Raw genomic sequence first — 21,048 nt, forward strand, 5'->3', positions numbered from 1 at the left:
CTGACTGTGTCTCTGCCTCTCTCTGTCTCTCATGAATAAATAAATAAAATCGAAAGAAAAAGAAAAGAAAGAAAAGAAAGAAAAGAAAAGAAAAGAAAAGGAAAGAAAAGGAAAGAAAGTAAGCAAAGGAAAGAGAACAGAAAAAGAAAGACCAACTGACAAAAAAGAAAAGAAAGAACGATACCAGAAAAAAAACCTAGAACAGAAGCCAATCAAGGAATACCGTAACGTCAATGCACATTCCCCACTTACTCCCAGACCCACGAAAAGAAAAGAAAGAAAAGAAAGAAAAGAAAGAAAAAAACCGAAAAAAGAAATGTCCTAAGTAGGCAAATCTGTATCAGAAAGTAGATCCGGGCTGTTTAGCCTGGGGAAGGAAAGGGATTGGGAGATGCCAGCTAAGGGGTGGAAAGGGCTCATGGAGGAGTGGTATTCATTTTAGAATACCTGGCAATAAAAATGTCCCGAAATTAGGCAGCCCTGGTGGCGCAGCGGTTTAGCGCCGCCTGCAGCCTGGGGTGTGATCCTGGAGACCCGGGATCGAGTCCCACATCGGGCTCCCTGCATGGAGCTTGCTTCTCCCTCTGCCTGTGTCTTTGCCTCTCTCTCTCTGTGTCTCTATGAATAAATAAATAAATAAATCTTTAAAAAAAATGTCCTGAAATTGATTATGGTAATGGTTGCACAACTCTGGGAATAAAACCAATGCATTGCATACTTTAAATAGGTGAATTGTATGGCAGGTGAATTATATCTCCATAAAATTATTTTTTTTTTCTTGAAAAAGAGAGAGAGAGTTAGAGGTGAGGGGCAGATAGAGAGGGGGAGAGGAGAATCTTAAACAGGCTCCACCCTCAGTGCAGAGCCAGACACTGGGGCTGACCCTGAGATCATGACCTAAGCCAAAATCAAGCGGCAGACACTTAACCAACTGACCTACCCAGGAGTCCCAATAAAATTATGTTTTTAATGGCCTAAAGCAAGAAAAGAATTACAGATTCAGTTATCTAAAAAGTATTAGAGGGATCCCTGGGTGGCGCAGCAGTTTGGCGCCTGCCTTTGGCCCAGGGCGCGATCCTGGAGACCCGAGATCGAATCCCACGTCGGGCTCCCGGTGCATGGAGCCTGCTTCTCCCTCTGCCTGTGTCTCTGCCTCTCTCTCTCTCTCTCTCTGTGACTATCATAAATAAATAAAAATTTAAAAAAAAATTAAAAAAATAAAAAGTATTAGATACCTCAATTATGTAGCTGCTTCTGTCTTTTTTGCATCATAAATTTCTCCCAAATGAAAATAAGAGATAGATTTCTACTCTCATTTTAAAAATCACAAGCACTTGGGATGCCTGGGTGTCTCAAAGGTTGAGCGTCTGCCTTTGGCTCAGGGCATGATCCCGGGGTCCAGAGATTAAGTCCGGCATCAGGCTCCCTGTGAGGAGCCTGCTTCTCCCTCTGCCAGTGTCTCTGCCTCTCTGTGTGTGTCTCTCATGAATAAATAAATATCTTTAAAAAATTTTTTAATAAAATAAAATTCACAAGCACGTTTGCAAATACAGTTCTTTAGAGTTCTTACTATTATCTCAAAGGGAGATAATCATGCCCCTAATTTTATATTTCAGAATGTGCCACTCGGACTATATGAGGTTTATTAAACCCAGTTAACGGGATCCCTGGGTGGCACAGCGGTTTGGCGCCTGCCTTTGGCCCAGGGCGCGATCCTGGAGACCCGGGATCGAATCCCACATCGGGCTCCCGGTGCATGGAGCCTGCTTCTCCCTCTGCCTGTGTCTCTGTGCCTTTCTCTCTCTGTGACTATCATAAATAAATAAAAAAATTAAAAAAAAAAAAAAAACCCAGTTAACTGTTGAGGGCAGATGTTCCTCCTGCACCTAAATCCTGCACCCTTTTTTCCATACTCTTTAGCATCTAGGGGTGCCACATAGATACTGACTGGCCAATTTGCAGAGATGGTAAGGCTGACTCATCTCAGTAGGGAGAATTCCCACGTCTTGATTTTTCCGGAAGCTGGACCAGCTACAACAATGCTGCATTCAAGCCAAGTATAATCTGATTCATCACTCATCAGAGATCTTGTGGTCCCATGAAAAGAACCCTTTGCTTTTAAAAATCTTTGCTCTTTGGGAATTTATTTCAGTTTTGCTTCATCTTTTTATTTGCCTAAGGACCTAGTGCATGTAGTACCTGATGTTCCAAAAGATATTAATGAATTCATAGCTTCTTCATTTCGGCTATGTATTTCGGCTTTGAGGTGAAGGGGAATTTGTAGGCAGGCGATTCTACACGAAAGAGCAATAGAGAAGAACCATGGTCTAGAGTAGGAAGACCACCACTAGCTTCAGTTTTTTTCATCTGTAAAATGAGGGGAAAAGAAATATTTCTCCCCAGATCATTACATAGATTTAATGAGAATGTATCTGAAAATACCTAATTTGCAATAGGCATGGACTCTAAATCGAGTAGTCCAATACCTTGATCTCTCCTATGGAGACCAGTAGGTTCTTCCAGACATTCAGGCTACTAAACCTCAGATCTTGAGAATGTTGACCAACATTACCCATTTTTACTAAACTCCCCAATGATTCTCCTGGCATCACTGAAAAAACCATTCACTGGACACGTTCTAAGGAATTTTTTTTTCTCATGTGTGGACTACAAAATAGCATTTGTTCACCAAATAAAACTCTGGACTATATTGCTATTTAAGAAGAAAACGCAGTGGAAGAAGGGAAACCTTTACTTACTGCAATTACAAGGAGACAAGAATCTGAATTTCTTCGAATACAACAATCTCCTCAAGAAGGAGAATTTATATCTAATCTTGCCCAGTTAAATTATTTTTCATTCAAAGGAAGCTGTAAGTTCCTTCCTACAAGTAGATAGCCTCGTTCCAATAAAAGCCAAAACACAGGAAAAGTATCTGAGTAAAAGAAAAAAGGATCTGGGAAGAATTTGAAGGATTTCCCACCACTCAGCTATTTAGTAAATCTTCCCAATATCCTTGATCACGTATATATTTGAAACCACATTCTTTTCTCTCTCTTTTTTAAAGATTTTATTTTTAAGTAATGTCTACACGTGGGCTCAAACTCATAACCCCAAGAGTAGTATGCTCTACCAACTGAGCCAGCCAGGCAGCCTGAAACCACATCATTGCTCCATAACAATGACTTTCTTAGCTCATGAATGAAAGCACTTTTATTAGTTTGTCAATTCATATTTGTGTTCTCACTTAAATGTATGTCTTCAAATTGCAAGCTGGACAATTTTAAGCAGATGCAGGTCAATGACTTTCATTATTACAAGACTTTCCTCAATTATACAAACATTTTTACAACTAGAAATAATGTTGTTGGACCATTGGACTCATTTAACATAAAAGCAGAAAAAGGGACACCTGGGTGGCTGTCAATTAAGCATCTGCCTTCAGCTCAGGTCCCTGGGATTGAGCCCCACATCAGGCTTCCTGCTTGTCAGGCAGTCTCCATCTCCCTCTGCCCCTTCCTCTGAGCTCTCTCTCTCTCTCAAATAAATCAATAAAACCATTAAAAAAAAGGGGGGGGGGGGCAGAAACAAAATACATAGTTCGAGGTATTTGGGAAAATTATTTCCAATCTACTTTCTGAAGTTTTGCTGTGACCTTGTATTCCTATATTTACCAAGCAGCAACTTTTTCCTTAAGGTTTATTCCAACTACTTTCAAAAAAGTACTTGAGTCACTGTTAAAAAAATAATAATAAACCCAGTATAAACAGGATACCTAAAATAAAGCTAGTTAAAGGAAGCGTAGAGATAAACGTCAACAAGCATCTAGATATTAATGTGCATCTAGTTAATCAGTGCAGTTTGAGCCTTGGGTAGCTTCATTCCTTTGCTGCCAAAACAGAAAGGAAACCCTCGTGCATTTCTGGTTGTCTCTATTAAAAGAAAGCATATGCACACTAAGTACCTGAAGCTACCATGCCATGGCCACAAAGACAGTGACCCAGAAATCCCTACATGTTTATACATATTCTGGGAACATGATTTTACTTTTACTTTATTCCCATTCAACCTTTTCTCGACCCTACAAAAAAATACCTTTTAGAGGATCCAGTAGTTCCAGCGCTGGGGAGAGAGAGAAGAATGGGGTATTGTTTAACAGGTAGAGTTTTTGGAACAATGAAAAAGTTCTGGAAATGGAGAGTAGTGATGGTTGCCTTCTCAGTGTACTTAATGGCACTGAACTCTACATGTAAAACTGTTAAAATGGTGAATTTCATGCTATGTATATTTTATCATAATAACAGTTAAAGAATAAAAGTATCCAGAAACAAAAAATTCACAGGCTCGTGTGCTAACCACATGTCCAAATCTCGTTGAGTAGCCTGACACTTAGCAGCTTAGGCGTGTTTTTCCTGCTTTGGCAAAATAAAGGCGTGTTTTTCCTGCTTTGGCAAAATTTTCATCAACTCCACTTCAAATGTGGCAGTTGATGAAAATGTATGGAAGTGAATTATAAATCCCTTCTCCACACGGGACAGTATGTTTCACCCCAAGATACCTTAGGTGGTGCTTTTCAAATGTTATTGTGCAAAAGATCCCCTGGGGATCTTGAATCGGCAGGTCTGGGCTCACTTTTAACAGGCCCCCAGGGGCGCCTGGCTGGCCTCAGTCAATTAAGCATCTGCCTTGGGCTCAGGTCCTGCAAGATTCCAGGGTCCTGGAATCCGGCCCCTGGGGGAGGACTCCCTGCTCGGTGGGAAGTCGGCTTCTCCCTCTCCCTCTGCTGCTCCACCTGCTTGTGCTCTCTCTCTCTCTCAAATAAATAAATAAAATATTAATAAAAAACAAAAACAGGCCCCCAGGTGAAGCAGCTAGTGCCTGGATCTCACTTGGACCCGCTGGGCCTCAGAGCACTTCGGAGTAAAAAGACTATCCCCCTATCAATCTAACCATCTAGAACCACAGTCCCCTCACTAGGAAATGGGGAGGATTAGTCACACCTTTCAAGAGAATTAATTGAGGACGGAAATTACCCACCAACCACCGTTCGTAAAAATGCGTTGAGAAACTTCCACACAGTGCCCGACGCCGGGGGCTTCCCAAGTGTCCCCACCCACCTCTGGGACTAGGAAGGTGCCACCGTCGGTAAGGACGGTGGACAGAGAGGCATTTTCGCAGAAAGCCTTCCCGCAAACTTCAAAAACAGTCCCGAGAACACCCTTCTCAAGCTCGAAGAATGCCTGGAATTCAGTGGCCTTTATCCAACATAAAGATCTCCTGCTCGGCTTCGCTGAGTTCCCTATAGAAGAGCCCTGCAGCCTTGAATACGGACGCCGCCCAGCCTGGTAAAGGGAGGGCTCTTCGGCGCTGGGGGCGCAGATCGAGGCCCCGCAGGTGGCCGTGGCCCGCGGGCCCCTTCGGGCTCCCGGCCGCGCGGGGTTCGCCAGCCCCGTAGCTGAGACCCGCGGGGGACCCGACCCGCAACCCCCACCTGCCTGCAACTCACCGGCGCCTCCCTCGCCCCAGGGCACGAGCTCCTGCCCTCCCCACCGCCGCCAGCGCCGGCCGCGCCGGCAGAAACCAGAGGCCCTTTTAAAGAGCTCAACAGAAAGTGAAAGAGCCCCTATTCCTTGGGGGAGAAGGCGCCAGGCCAGGTAGGAAAAGGACGGCGGCTCCCACGGGCACCTGTAGCTGCCCCAGGTGCGTGCCCGAACCCTCTTCCAGGCGATCCCCCAAGAGACACCCTGCGATGCGCTGCGGTCCCCCGCGGGGGGCTCCCAGGCAGAGAAGTCCGCCAAGCATCCCCAGAGAGGAAAGATACCAGTGCCCAACAAAGTACACCCCGAAAGCACAGGGAGACGGGGGCGGGGAGCTTCAACCCGCACGTCCTCTCGCGGCCCCCCGCCTCCGCCCGCGCGCAGATCCCGGCGCCAGCGCCGCGCCGCACCCCGCACACCCCTCGCCCGCAGGACCGGGAGCGGTGGGGGGCATCCCGGCGGCGGCTGAGCCCCGGCGGCCGCGGGGCGGGGGGCGGGGGAGGGGAGGCGGAGGGGAGGGGAGGGGGTACTCGCCTGCGGACGCGGCCGAGGGCGGCTCCCGGGGGCGCGGGGCGCGGGGGCGCGCTCGGACGCGGCGCGGCTGCTGGGCGGGTGTCCCTCGCGCGGCCGCGCTGGTCGCTGGCGGCGCCTGGCCGGAGCCGGGGTGCGGGACGCTGCCCAGGGAATGGGCGGGCACCAGTGGCCTCGCTCGCTGCTCCTGTGTATTATTGTGGACTCGAGCTATTTCCTGTTTGGAGGTCTGGGAGAAAGGAAAAAAAAAAAAAAAAACCCAGGGTGGGGGCAGGGGGAGTGGGCGGCGGAGAGCCAGAGAGCCGCGGCCCGGAGGGGAGGAGGGCGGGCGGCGGCTGTCACCTGCTCCCTCGAGACCCCAAGGGCGCCAGGTTCTAGTCTGGGGCAAGACACGCAGCTTATTGCAGCCCTGCTTTGGGGTGTTGGCAGCGACGGGGGGGGCTCGCAGGCGCCACCCAGCGGTGGGGCAAGGACTGTGGCCGCAGGGACCTCGGGGCCTCCAGCGGGGGCATCCAACCCGCGGCCGCTTCCCTGCTCCGGGGACCCGCGGCTGAGCTTGCTTTGCGCGGGGGCCGAGGGGATTCGCTGTGCTGCCGCCTTCCCGCCCGTCCTCGGCCCGGCTTCCCGGTCCTCTCGGCGCTGTGCGCTAGGAAGCACTTCGCCGCGCTACCCTTCCAAGACCCCGGAGGGATGGTCGTGGGCCGTGACTGCAGGTGCTTGGCGCTGCTGGGATCTCTGCTCTTGCTTGGGGGTGGGTGGGATAAGAAGCGGGTTGGTGATTTTGGTGGCGAGTTAAGTTTTATGATACGCTTCCGCGCCCCTCCCCCACGAACTTCACCCTTAGCCGGGATCACAGGGTCTGAGGCCCCAATCCGGAAATACCGGTTCCTCCCGCTGGGACAATAGGTGAGGGCGGGAGCCTTAACCCCAGGGCCTGCTTAGTCACCGCGGGAACCCCTGCTCGCCGGGAAGGCAGCGGCGTCCTAGTGCCCAAGCCTGCAACTGGCCGGCAGGTGCGCCTTCCATGGAGTCACGTTAAAAATCCTGGGAAGGGAATAGGAAGTTATTGTTTAATGGGTGCAGAATTTCACTTTGGTATGATGACAAAGTTCTGGAGAGGGATAGTGGTGTGGGTTGCACAATAGTGTGAGTATACTTAATGCCACTGAACTGTATGCTTAAAAATGGTTAAAAAGGGAGCACCTGGGTGGCTCAGTGCTTAAGCGTCTGCCTTCGGTTCAAGTCATGGTCTCAGAGTCCTGGCATCCAGCCCCCCACGTCGGGCTTCCTGCTCAGCGGGCAGCCTGCTTCTTCCTCTTCCCCCTACTCCCTCTTTCTCAAATAAATAAATAAGATTTTTTTTTATGGTTAAAATGCCTAATTTCGTGTTATGTATATTTTCCTGCACATGCAAAGAAAAACCTCCAAGAAGGCTCATTGAAGACACCTTAGCATATGACTGCCAAACCCTCCTGCCTTCCTTCCCACCCAAACCTCTGCCAGAAGTAATGGAATGAATGAGTGCTTCTAATAAAGCTCAGGTTCATTCAGTTTAGACTTCTGGGCTACCTATCAACAACTTATTTCAAAAAGTGAGTAGATTGAGCCTAATAGACAGTACAATTTTTAAAAAGAGAACAGTAATTTCCCATGGAAGGGGAAAGTATGTGAGGTGAATTTAAAACAATTATTTAACTCCACATTCCTTAGGTATATACTCTAAGGATGGAAAACATGTTTTTTTTTTTTTTTTATCTTATTTATTTATTTATTTATTTGAGAGAGAGAGAGAGCATGCAAGAGCAGGGGGGAACGAGACACAGGCAGAGGGAGTCGCAGGCTCCTTACAGGAAGCCCAATGCAAGACTCCATCCCATGACCCTGGGATCATGACCTGAGCTGAAGGCAGTTCACCAACTGAGCCACCCAGGTGCCCTGGAAAATGTTTTAAAAAAACTAAACAATGGGAAGCCTGGGTGGCTCAGCGGTTGGACGTCTGCCTTTGGCTCAGGGCATGATCCCAGAGTCCCAGGATCGAGTTCCACATTGGGCTCCTTTTACAGAGCCTGCTTCTCCCTCTGCCTGTGTCTCTGCCTCTCTCTCTCACGGTCTGTCATGAATAAATAAATAAAATCTTAAAAAATAAATAAATAAACTAAACTAAACTGCTTTTTGATAATAATAATAATAATGTTAGTAAGAAGTAATTATGTGAATGGCCTTAAGAATCAAGATTTTTTTTTAAGATTTTATTTATTCATGAGACAGAGAGAGAGAGAGAGAGAGAGAGAGAACAGCAGAGACACAGGAAGAGGGAGAAGCAGGCCCCATGCAGGGAGCCCTATGCGGGACTCAGCCCCAGAACCCCAGGATCATGCCCTGAGCCAAAGGCAGACGCTCAACCGCTGAGCCACCCAGGCATCCTAGAATCAAAATTTTTTAGTATGAAAAAATAAATATAAAACCAAAGCAGTTAAGCAATATTAAATTTGAGTTGGAATTATTATTTAGAACTCATGGCATACTTTTCTTTTTATTTTATTAATTTTTTTTTTCATGGCATACTTTTCTTAAAACATAGATATATATTTCCAGGGTTGCATGAGTGGCTCAGTAGGATAAGCATCAACTCGATTTAGGCTCAGGTCATGAGCTCAGGGTCATGAGATCCAGCCTCAGGTCATCCTCACACTCAGCATGGAGCTTGCTTAAGGTTCTGTCTCTCTTTCTCCCTCTGCCTCTCCCCTCATGCTCTCTTGCTCTCTCTTAAAAAAAAAAAAAAAAAAAAAAAATCCAAGTGATGTGGGAATCATAGGCAGAAGAAAAATTATTAAATTTTCTTAACTACTTATAGCTCATTGACAAGTTCTTGAAATAGGCAGAATGACCTTCCTCTGGGAGTTCAGCTGCCTCAATGTTGACACTTTGCTATGACCAAAAGACAATATTAGGGCAGCCCAGGTGGCTCAGTGGTTTAGCTCTGTCGTCAGCCCAGGGCAGGATCCTAGAGACCCAGGGTTCGAGTCCCACATCAAGCTCCCTGCGTGGAGCCTGCTCTTCCCTCTGCCTGTGCCTCTGCCTTTCTCTCTCTCTCTCTCTCTCTCTCAAATAAATAAATAATTAATTAATTAAATCTTTTTTTTTAAGATTTTATTTATTTATTCATGATAGACACACAGAGAGAGAAAGGGCTAACAATATTGGCTAACAATAGCCAGCCCCCTCAGGATCCTGGAAATCTTGTTTTCGAAATACCCAAGAGGCTTACGTTATCCCTAACCCCTTCCCAACTTAAAGGTATATAATGGGCCACTGTTTATGACTGAAATACAGCTCTTTTTGCCCATGGGTCTTATCCCTGTGCTCTAATAAAAATCACCTTTTTGCACCAAAGACATCTCAAGAATTTTTTCTTGGCCATTGGCTTTAAACCCTCCTGTTTTTCCTACATCATAAGGTCTATTTATTCAAAATACTCATCTAACATTGACCAACCTGGTAGGAATAAGCATTCCGAGATTTCAGATTGTGGTCTCTCAATACTATATTTCCCTAAGAAGAACTATATCTACTTGGAGAAGTGGTTGATTTTCAATCACAGGCAAGAAATATTAAAAATATGCCTGGAATATGTTGTCAATTTAGGAAACAGGGAAGCTATCAAAAACTAAGGTTGACCTCAAATACAATCTGGAGCTAACTTTTAGAAGCATCCACCAGCCAAACTGGGGTAAATTTTAAGGCTCAAGAAGAAAAATCACTGAAAATAAGGCTCATCTCCTTCCTCCCACCCCAGTGCTTCCCTGTCGTGCCATGATGGGGATGCCCATACATACACTGCCCTGAAGACTGGGTAAGTTAAGGTTTCATTGTCTAAGCTTCCACCAGTGAGGGATAAAAGCTTGTATGTGAATATTCCTTTCTTGTCTACAGCCATACCGTCCTGAACACGCCCAATCTCATATGAATATTCCTTTCTTTTTCCCCACAAAATGAAATATCCTGAGACTCCATATATATTGCTTCTCAGAAATCAAGTCACCCTCATCAAGCAAGCAGGTGCCTGAAGCAGCAGCCTACTGAGTGAGTCTCCCTTCTATTGGCTTTCTCTGCTTCTCCTGTCCCTCACTTTCAGTAAGATCACTTTCCCCAATAAAGCCCCATAACTCAAGGCTCTGCTTCCTGGGAAATCCAGGCTAAGACAAGTACAAACCATGTCTCAGGATAACTAAATAGTTGATGAAGAAACTATTCCAGCCAACAAATGAGGATTGACAATATTTGAATATCAGCATTTTCCAAAACCCTAATAAAAACAGTGGATCAAAGCAACAGTCATCAGTGGTCACTAACATCGTAGAAAAGATCACCAGACGTTATGTGCCATCTGCTGGAAATACACACCACCACAAATCACACACTCTGACCAGAAAGAGCAAACCTGAGTCTGACCAAGGTTCTAGATCCAACTACCCATTTATAAGAATAACTAGAAGAAAGGAATATGTTGAACACCACTTGACAGGATACATCAACAAAATCCAGAATGTGGGAAACTCAAGAAGTCAAATGATCCAATTTCCTAACAGCCAGCAAGGCATTAGAGATGAAGGGGAAGAAACCTATAAATTAAAAGGCTTAAGTGACATTGAAGAAACACAACATGTATTTCTTGTTTGGGCCCCAGTTCAGAATAGCTAGACACTAAAAAAAGGTTAAGCTATTTGAGGGAAACTTGACATTCTCTAAGTTTTAATATGTTTTAATTACATGCCACTGATTTACTAGTATATGGGGTTGATGTTGCTATTACATGTGTTTGGGTGGCATATTATACACACACACACTAAAATACATGTTTAATTTCTTTCTGTATCTGAACTGAAACAAATATTTCAAAGACTTGGATTTGGGGTTTTCTTTGGATGTGTTCAGGTAGGAAGAAAGGGACTCTGGCTGGCATAGCTGGTAACTGACATTATCTCAGTTTTTACCACCCACTCTATTCATTCTGGGTACATGCTGTATGTATTCCTTTGTGCTTTCCTACAGTCTACAAAAGAGCATTTTCAGCAACTGCTAAGCATTTCCACTCTGAAGATTACACATTTCAAAATCTGCTCAGAGAAATAAAAAGAGAAGCCTCCATGGGCCCCAGGGGCAGTGGCATGAAAAATGGGGCAAGAACTCTGGGTTCTGACTTGGAGCTCAGCAGAGGTTCCCTCCCTGCCCTGGCCCCAAGGCAGCCCCATAGAAACCATCTTGCCTTTCTGGGAGACAAAGCCCTATTCTGCTGCCTCTTGGGACAGGGAGTTCTTGTGTTCTGCATCCTGTTGTTCTGAAACTGATCTGTGCTTCACCTGCAGGCTGGACTGACAGGATGGGGGAGAAGTCAAATCAGTCTGAAGTGGGGCACTTGCTTTGATAAGACAGGTGTTTTCATTACTGGCAACAGGTGCACCACAGAGTCCAGAAAGAGGTTTGTTTCTTTTCTTTTCTTTTTTTTTTTTTTCATCAGGGATGCAGAGAGAGAGGCAGAGACACAGGCAGAGAGAGAAGCAGGCTCCATGCAGGGAGCCAAATGTGGGACTCAATCCTGGATCCCAGGATCACACCTGGGCCTGAAGGAAGGCGCCCAACCGCTGAGCCACCCAGGTGTCCCAAGAGCTTTGTTTCTAATCTTGACTTTGTTCCCTGCTGCCTGTGTATGTTTGACATTTTTTGTCCAGTTTTATTGTAAAATAATTGACTTACATCACTATATAGACTTAAAGTGAACAGCAAGATCGTTTAATTTACATCTGTTGTGAAATGATTGCCACAATAGGATCAACTAACATCCATCACCCCATATAGATACAATACAAAGAGAAAAGGGAAGTGTCTGGCTGGCTTAGTTGGTGGAGGATGCATGAGTTCAAGCCCTATATGTGCTATAGAGTTAACTTAAAATTCAAAAACAAATTTTTTTTAAGAGGAAAAGAAAAAAGAAAAAAAGTATTCTCCTTGTGGGGAGAACTCTTAAAATTTACCCCCTTAACTTTCTCGTATATAACACGGCACTGTTAGCTATAGTCATCATGACGTCTCTTGTATTTATTTATAACTCAAATTTTGTACCTTTTGACCACCTGCTTCCAAGTCCCTCTTCCTGCACCTTGCCCCCCAGTCTTGCATTTAACTGCAGGGTTTTCACCCTTTGACCCAGCAATTCCATTTCCAGGTATCTACCCCATCCTCACAAGTAAGGAAAGAATTATACTCAAGAATGCTTATTCCTGTGTACTAGAATACAAAAAAATTAGAATTAAATGCCATTAAAAGAATGCAGTCCAGGGGGCTCAGTGGTTTGAGCCCCACCTTCAGCCCAGGGCCTGATCCTGGAGACCCAGGATTGAGTCCCACATCAGGCTCCCTACATGGAGCCCGCTTCTCCTTCTGCCTGTGTCTCTGCCCCTCTCTCTCTCTCTCTCTCTCTCTCTCTGTGTGCGTGTGTGTCTCTCATGAATAAATAAATAAAAATCTTAAATAAATAAATAAATGCCATTAAAAGAATGGCTGTGTAAATAGTGCATAACTACATGTTTTATTATTCTATTTTGTAAGTCTAGCCTTTATTTCCCCTTACACAACTTTATTATGTGATATTTGATACATATAAACAATGTACCATCTATATACCCTTGAAAGCATATATAAAACGAATACATGAACACACAGTTAATCAATAGAACATTACCAGTGTTTTTGATGATGCCATGTGCTTTCAAGACCTAACCACCCTCATCCATTTCAAGGGAATCACTATCCTAAATAATGAATTCATTAAGAAAACTTTTTTAGAGACTTCTGGGTGGCTCAGCGGTTGAGCATCTGCCTTTGGCTCAGGATGTGATCCTGGAGTCCTGGGATCAAGTCCCTCATTGGGTTCCCTACATGGAGCCTGCTTCTCCCTCTGCCTGTGTCTCTGCCTCTCTCTCTCTCTCTCTCTCTTTGTCTCTCATGAATAAATAAATAAAATCTTGGGATCCCTGGATGGCGCAGCGGTTTGGCACCTGCCTTTGGCCCAGGGCGCGATCCTGGAGACCCGGGATCGAATCCCACGTCGGGCTCCCGGTGCATGGAGCCTGCTTCTCCCTCTGCCTGTGTCTCTGCCTCTCTCTCTCTCTGTGACTATCATTAATTAATTAATTAATTAATTAATTAATAATAAATAAAATCTTTAAAAAAAAAAACTTTTTTAGAGGTGTCTGGGTGGCACAGTCCGTTAAGCATCCGATTCTTGGTTTCGGCTCAGGTTAGGATCTCAGCATGGGGTCGACTTGAGACTCTCTCTCTCTCTCTCTCTCTCCCCTCTGCTCCCCCCTACCACATGCACATGCTTTTTCTCTCTCTCTAAAATAAATAAATAAATAAATAAATATTTAAAACAATTTTCCCCCAAAACATGTACATCTTCCTAAGTAATATGTTGTTTGGATTTGCTTGTTTTGGGAGATTTATAAAAATAGAATCACACTTTTTATGTGGTCTGCAACTGACAATTTTTTTTATATTTTATTTATTTATTCATAAAGACACAGAGAGAGAGAGAGAGAGAGAGGCAGAGGGAGAAGCAGGCTCCATGCAGGGAGCCTGATGTGGGACTTGATCCCGGGTCTCCAGCATCACTACCCAGGCTGCAGGCAGCGCTAAACCGCTGCGCCACAGGGGCTGTCCTGCAACTAACAATTTTTACTACAGATTATATTTCTAGGATTTAATTGAGTTGTTGAATATAGCTGTATTTCATCCAATTTTCCTGCTGTATAATATTCCATTTCCATATTTGACTCTAAATTTTCCTTTGGAATCAAAATATGTCCACTCTCTAGGCAGACAATTACTTTCTCGGTGATTTTTAGAGAAAAGATGTCAGATCATTGCAAGACCAGAATTTGTAGATGAGAATTGTTCTTCATTTCACCCACCAAGGAAAACACATATACCACCCTATGCCATTTGGGTTTTGCCTTCAAAGTATGTTTGATATTGCATAGCTAACCAGAAAATGCATCAAGGTACAGCTCACTAAACTTTTTTTTTTTTAAGATTTTATTTATTTATTCCTGAGAGACACAGAAAGAGAAGCAGAGACATAGGCAGAGGGAGAAACATGCTCTATGCAGGGAGCCCGATGTGGGACTCGATCCCAGTACGCTGGGAATCACACCCTGAGCCAAAGGAAGACACTCAACCGCTAAGCCACTCAGGCATCCCTAAACTTCTTTATATTCACACCAGTCACTCCCTAATTTCAAGAATGGATAGCTTTTTGCCCACATCCTTACATTACTAATTCTTCCTTCTATTCATAGAAATCTGCATCTTCCAGGTTAATCGGTTGGGTGGATTTTTTTTTTAATTTTTTTTTTAATTTTTATTTATTCATGATAGTTACAGAGAGAGAGAGAGGCAGAGACACAGGCAGAGGGAGAAGCAGGCTCCATGCACCGGGAGCCCGACGTGGGATTCGATCCCGGGTCTCCAGGATCGCGCCCTGGGCCAAAGGCAGGCGCCAAACCGCTGCGCCACCCAGGGATCCCGGTTGGGTGGATTTTTTACTTTCCTTTGACTCTTTGGATTTATAAACATCTTTCCTTTGTAATTCTTAAGACCTGGGCCTTGATAAATCCTGCTTCTTTTTGTATGCTTTTCATTTTACAACCATACAATTCTGTCATGGAATGAAATAACAGCCAACAAGAGTGGTAAGAATTGTTGAATCTAGTGGAGAGTATATGGGTGTTCACTGTACTAGTCTTTCCATTGTTTTGTATTTTTGAAATTTTTCCTATGTAAATGTAGGGAGGATAAATGATCGAATAAGCTGAATTCTGAATGTCTTTCTTGTCTGATTTGGGAGTCACATATTTTTATAGTATATCTACTGACTGATTTTGAGGAATGCTCTCTATCAGGTAAAAACAGGTAGTCTGTATGACTCAATATGCAAAGTTGTCCATGACACATTGTTAAGGAAGAAAGCAAGGTACAGAGCAATACATCTGGCATGAGCCTCTTTATGCAATTAATACACATATGTGTGTACATATATATACATTCAAAATAATAGAAAAAGGGTTAGAAGGATGCTCATTATCTTCTGGCTAATTGAAAAGGTGATTTAGGGGAATAGGAAAATGTTAGAAAAGACAGTTCTGCTTTTTGGGGGTGCTGTTTTGAATTTAATTGAAAAGAAAATAAGGGGCCCCTGGGTGGCTCAGTTGATGAAGCATCTGCCTTTGGCTCAGGTCATGATCTGGGGTCCTGAGATTGAGCCCCACATCAGGCTCTGCTCAGTAGGGAGCCTGCTTGTCCCTCTCCCTCTGCCTGCTTCCCCCCGCTACTTATGCTCTCATGCACGTGCTCTCTCGCTTTCTCTCCCTGTCAAATAAAAAAATGAAATCTTAAAAAAGCAAGTAAAATTAAAGGGTGCGGGGTGGCTCAGTCAGTTAAGTGTCTGCCTTCAGCTTAGGTCATGATCCTAGGGTCCTCGAATTAAGCACCACCACCCACCCACCCCCATTCCCACCTCCACCCATCAGGGGTTCATGCTTGGTGGGGGTTGGGGAGTCTGCTTCTACTTCTCCCTCTGCCCCTCACCACAGCCCCCACCCCAGGTCATGCACTCTCTCTCTAAAAAAAAAAAAAAAAAATTAAGTCTTTTTAAAAAAGCAAAGTAAAATAAACACATGGGATGAACTAGAAGATGTGTCAGTATCTTCTGGCTGATAAAGTAATGATCCTAATGGGAAGGAAGATGTGTGTTTTGATGGGAACTTAGTGAGAGGTAGTGGTCATGGGGCCTGGTGCATAACTGCAGATTGAACAGGACAGCTGCAGCTCTCAGGAACACGCTGGCCACAGTTGCACAGGTCACGTGGCTGCTGAGTGCTCCTCCAACACTCCTTATCCTGGCCTTGCCCCCAGTCACACCTGTCTGGCCTAAGAACAGGATTGCTCCTGGGCCCTGGAGAAACCTGAGGTCCCTCCTCCATGGGGCAAGGGAGACAGCAGCTCCACTTTCTCCCCAAGCAGAGGCAGAAATGGGGCAGATAAATACCTCCCATGTAGCTACCTGTCAGAGTATTGAGAAGAAAGGCAAGAGGAGTAGCCAAAGATCATCCCTTCTCCATGCTCAGAAATCCCTGCATCAGTTATCTTGAGCCCCTTTAACACACATTATAGTCCAGTCTGCTTTGGCATGATACTTTAAGTCCTTCCTAAACCTAAGATAGGTTCTGTGGCCAAAACTTTGGGAAGTTTTTCTAAGAAAACAGCAGTTTAAGTCATTGGCACACTGCCCACTTTATGGCATTCAGTGATGGACTTTGATAAATGGCCCATAAAGAAATAATACTTTCTGTTGATCACTTTTTAACAGTCCAAAGATTAGTATAGTTTTAGTGAAGTCTCTGGTGAATATTAATTTTAAACACACATGAAAAGTATAGTTTTCCTGGAGCTGGGATTGCCTATGAATTTCCAGGGAGAAAGATGTCGATAGAAACATATGTAGATATAGAGATAAATTTCATTGAACAACTTTGTAGAAAACAAGAATATGAGTACTTCTAGGGTCTAATGTAAAAATCATCTTTTTTTATGTGATGCTCAAAATGTTCTAAACAACAAAAAGCTGTAAATAAAATTATAATATATAATTATAACTGCTATTTACATATGTAGGCCAATCATAGAAATTAAAGGTTAAGATACAACTGAATCGCACATGCGTTTTGATACATTGGGAAATAGTGGGAGTATTAGGGACATGGCCAAAATCATGGGCTCACACTTTAATGAATACGTATTTGGCACACCATGCCTGGGATGCTAAAGTGAGGTTACGTAAGCATGCTAATTGACTGAGGGCTTATTACACTGAAATCAATAGCAACAATTTAAAAACACAACACATGAGGATCCCTGGGTGGCTCAGCGGTTTAGCACCTGCCTTTGGCCCAGGGCGCGATCCTAGAGTCCCAGGATCAAGTCCCACATCAGGCTCCCGGCATGGAGCCTGTCTCTGCCTCTCTCTCTCTCTGTCTATCATAAATAAATAAATCTTTTTAAAAAATAAATAAATAAATAAAAACACAACACAAACTAGGGCAGGTGAGGGTATGAAGAAACTGCTACATTGCCATTGCCATTGTAAACTGCTCCCACCCTTTCTGAAAGCATTTTCAAAAAGCATATCTAGACTCATAAAAATTATATTTTACCCTAGGCTCCTATGTTCAGACAATAGCACAAATACAGAAAAGACTATATGCACAGAACTTTTCAACAACACATTATTCATAAGAGCAAAAAATGGAAAACTGAAAATATCCAGTAATTATGGCATATTAAATAAACTAAGACATATCCATTGAAAGGTACATTATGTGGGCATATATATGTTAACTATGAAGAGTATGTAGCAACATTTATTCACTCAACAAATACTTATTGAGCCAGCTTTACTATATCATGCTGAGCTCAGACAATACAATGACACACAAAAAAAGGACGTTTTGCCCTCATGGAGCTTGTAGATAATACTTACAATGTAATATTCAGTGTAAATGAATATTACAGAATCCAAAATTCCCTACCATGATTACCACTATGCAAAGCTGAAACACAGGGGCAGAAGGACGGGAACAAAACACACCAAAATGCAAACTGTATTTGTCTTATTTGGGGTAGTGACACCACAGATAATTTCCCTCCCCATTTCAGCATTTTACAGATTGCATTTGGCATTTTTGTAATTTAAAATACTGTGGGATATATAAGAACATCAAGAAATACTATTAGTTGAGAGCTGCAGAATAGTAAGTGGGACATACAGAATAGCTGTGGCTCTGCATTCTGATGAACAGGAATTGAAAACAATTGTGCCCAGAGGAAAAGTATGAAAAGCTGTAGGATCTGAGCTAACTCCTTCAATTTTTTAACAAGCGCATGTTAATGAGTTGGTTCAAGGCCTTGTAACAATGTGTGCTTCTATAAAAGACTTGGACCAGTCGTCTCCTCCCCCTCCCCACCCCCATCCTGCACCCTGCCTCTCTGCCAGTCCAAGAACTCTGGAGAGAGGCCCCTGGTACAGGTGGAGAAAGAGCATGGGTTTGGGAGTCCCCAGACCTGGGCATCTGTCCCCATGTGTGCTCACTTTCTAGTTGTGTACTGAGGTAAGCTCCCTAGACCTACTTGAACCTGTTTTCTTTTCTTTTCTTTCTTTCTTTCTTTCTTTCTTTCTTTCTTTCTTTCTTTCTTTCTTTCTTTCTTTCTTTCTTTCTTCTTTCTTTCTTTCTTTCAGATTTTATTTATTTGAGAGAGAAAGAGAAGAGGGGCAGAGGGAGAAGTAGACTCTCCTGCTGAGCAGAGAGCTTGGTATGGGTCTTGATCCCAGGACCCAGAGATCGTGACCTGAGCAGAAATCAGAGGCTTAACCAACTGAGCCACCCAGGTACCCGTTTCACCTTTTAAAACTGAGGATAATATTATTTGCCTCGTAGGTTGTTGTTAATGCTAGAAATTATATATATGCAGAGATAAAAACTCTAAGATAGTGTATTACAATTATGATCAGCTACAGAGAACAGAATCTCAACCAAAGTGGCCAAACAAGATAGAGGTCTGTTTCATTGTTGTTGTTCTGTTTTTTACATCATAAATATCTGAAGGCAGACAGTCTCATTTTGGTACAGCAGCTCAGAGATTGAAACAGGGGACAAGGATTTTCTGGTCTTTCTACCCTGCTGTGTTTGCCTATGTTTTGACCCTCATAGGTCTGAGATGAGTCCTCCACCTTCAGTCATCTAGGGCATCATGTAGGCAAAAGCCCATGCCAGCTGAGTCTGCCAACAAGCTTTCCTGTAAGCTTTTCTGCTCACACTTTTCTGCTCACGTTAGTCAAAGCTCTGTGTGCCTGGGTGGCTCAGTTGGTTAAGCATCTGGCTTCAACTCAGGTCATTATCCGGGGGTCCTGGTTCCCTACTCAGTGAGGAGCCTGCTTCTCTCTCTTCCTCTGCTGCTCCCCCCTGCTTGTGCTCTCTGTCAAATAAATAAATAAAATATTTTTAAAAATTAGTCTAAGTTGCTTCCTATGGCTATTCCTAATTACACATATATCCTACCAGGCTTACTGTAGCCTAGCATCTCCACTCTGCAGACAGGGCTTATATCTGGCACAAAGATACAATAATGTGTGTTGAGCTGAAACATTAAATTCGGTATAGGGAACCACATTCCTCATCAAAGTATGATTCCCTACAAAATAATAAATCAAAAGTAAAATAATAATTTTATGACTTGATATGACTAAATGCTCCTGTCCAGAAAATTCTGTGTGTTCCTTCTATACTGAATACTCACACTGAGGACAAAACAAAGCTACTCACCTGGCTCCCAAGCCATCCTATGAACCACATTATCCAGGTTGTTTTGCCTCACACTTGCCAGTTTGAAACCCAAGAGACAGAAACCAGAGGTAGTCCAATGTGTGGCCTGTTTGGAGAGCATGGTCCATGCTCTCTGTCCTGGACGGAACAGCCACAATTACACGTCAACTCTCCAGGAGAAATACATCCCAAATGCGGGTCTGGCAACTGTTAGGCACCCATGTCTGTGAGAAATTGTATCAAGAGCCGAGGAGTCACTAAAATGAGGAGCTGGGTTAATTATCCTTACCTATGGTTCCCAAGACAACGGGCAACAACCCTCTTAGGATCCGGGGTAATAAGATCCTTTCAAATTCACTTGGGAGATATCGGTTGTCTGTGGCTTGCACCTGCCTGGATGGATATGATTCATAGGGTTTTGCCTTCTGCTGAGCCAGATGAAAGCACCCCGCAAATGCATTGTGGTTCTTACTTGTCTATTTTCAGATCCCGCTAATATACGCTAAATAGCCCCCCAACAAAGGACCTCCTATTACAGACTTATCCACTTTGTGAGGAAGGAATTGATGCTGAGTAATTCATTCCTACCTAGATCCAGATTCTTGAGTCATAGCATTATAGCCACTCATGAGATTGTACCAAGTGATGGCTTGCTTTTTGCAATCATACAGAGGAAGGTCATGCAGATCCATAATCCCTCAGCCTCAATTCTGAAATTTTAGAGTTTTGTCTCTGAAACCAAATTTTGGTGCTTAACAAAATTTTTATAAGATTTTATTTATTTATTCATGAGAGACACAGAGAGACAGGCAGAGACATAGGCAGAGGAGAAGCAGCCTCCTTGCAGGGAACCTGATGCAGAATTCGATCCCAGGACCCAGAGATCATAACCTGAGCCAAAGGCAGATGCTTAACCACTGAGCCACTCAGGTTCCCCTGGTGCTAAGCAAATTTGGCAGCAAAATCTGACCTGAATTGATTTAAGTCTGTTTATGATCCGTATTTATTCTACTTAGTATAAGTAATCATACATTTCCCTGTGGATATATCCATGGGTTTAATTATGAAGTACTGCCCCAGACCGCTGGATGTATTTTGCAATGCTATGTAGTATATACTTGATAATCCTGAAGAGCTCTGCATTCCAAAACATTTGGCCCAAATATTTCAGATGAAGGATTATGGATAGGAAAAATAAACCGCCAGGAGATAAGCCATTATTGATGAGTTTTCAGCAGGTCATGGTGCACTTATTGCACCTTTATAAATTGTAGAGTCTCTGCTTTCCCGGCTTGGACATGTATTATTTAACCCTAACTATCGTGTGCTTTCTGAGTCTTGTGGAAAATTTTGCAAACTCATACACACCTCAAAATTCTTACCTTATGAATTTTTTTTACTTTATGAATTTTTAAAGAGATTTTATATATATATTTTTTTTTATTTATTTATTTACTATTTTATTTTATTTTATTTTATTTTATATATTTATTGATGAGAGACAGAGAAAGAGAGAGGCAGAGACACAGGCAGAGGGAGAAGCA

At 43.7% G+C, this 21,048-nt stretch overlaps 1 long non-coding RNA gene across 2 annotated transcripts in view; it reads left to right on the top strand.

Annotated features, from left to right (window-relative positions):
• Positions 1 to 9,927: 9,927 nt before the first annotated feature.
• LOC119870838 overlaps positions 9,928 to 21,048 on the top strand; it is a 39,761-nt gene continuing 28,640 nt past the window's right edge. The window contains exons 1-3 of one of the 2 annotated variants that reach the window (XR_005354210.1): positions 9,928 to 10,151; positions 11,435 to 11,547; positions 14,505 to 14,559. This is a non-coding gene — a long non-coding RNA (uncharacterized LOC119870838). Of the gene's footprint in view, positions 10,152 to 11,434; positions 11,548 to 14,504; positions 14,560 to 21,048 lie in introns of those variants that run through there. The other variant, XR_005354211.1, reaches the window with a different exon arrangement.

Source organism: Canis lupus, chromosome 1 (assembly GCF_011100685.1).
Source record: "Canis lupus familiaris isolate Mischka breed German Shepherd chromosome 1, alternate assembly UU_Cfam_GSD_1.0, whole genome shotgun sequence".
NCBI lineage: Eukaryota > Metazoa > Chordata > Mammalia > Carnivora > Canidae > Canis > Canis lupus.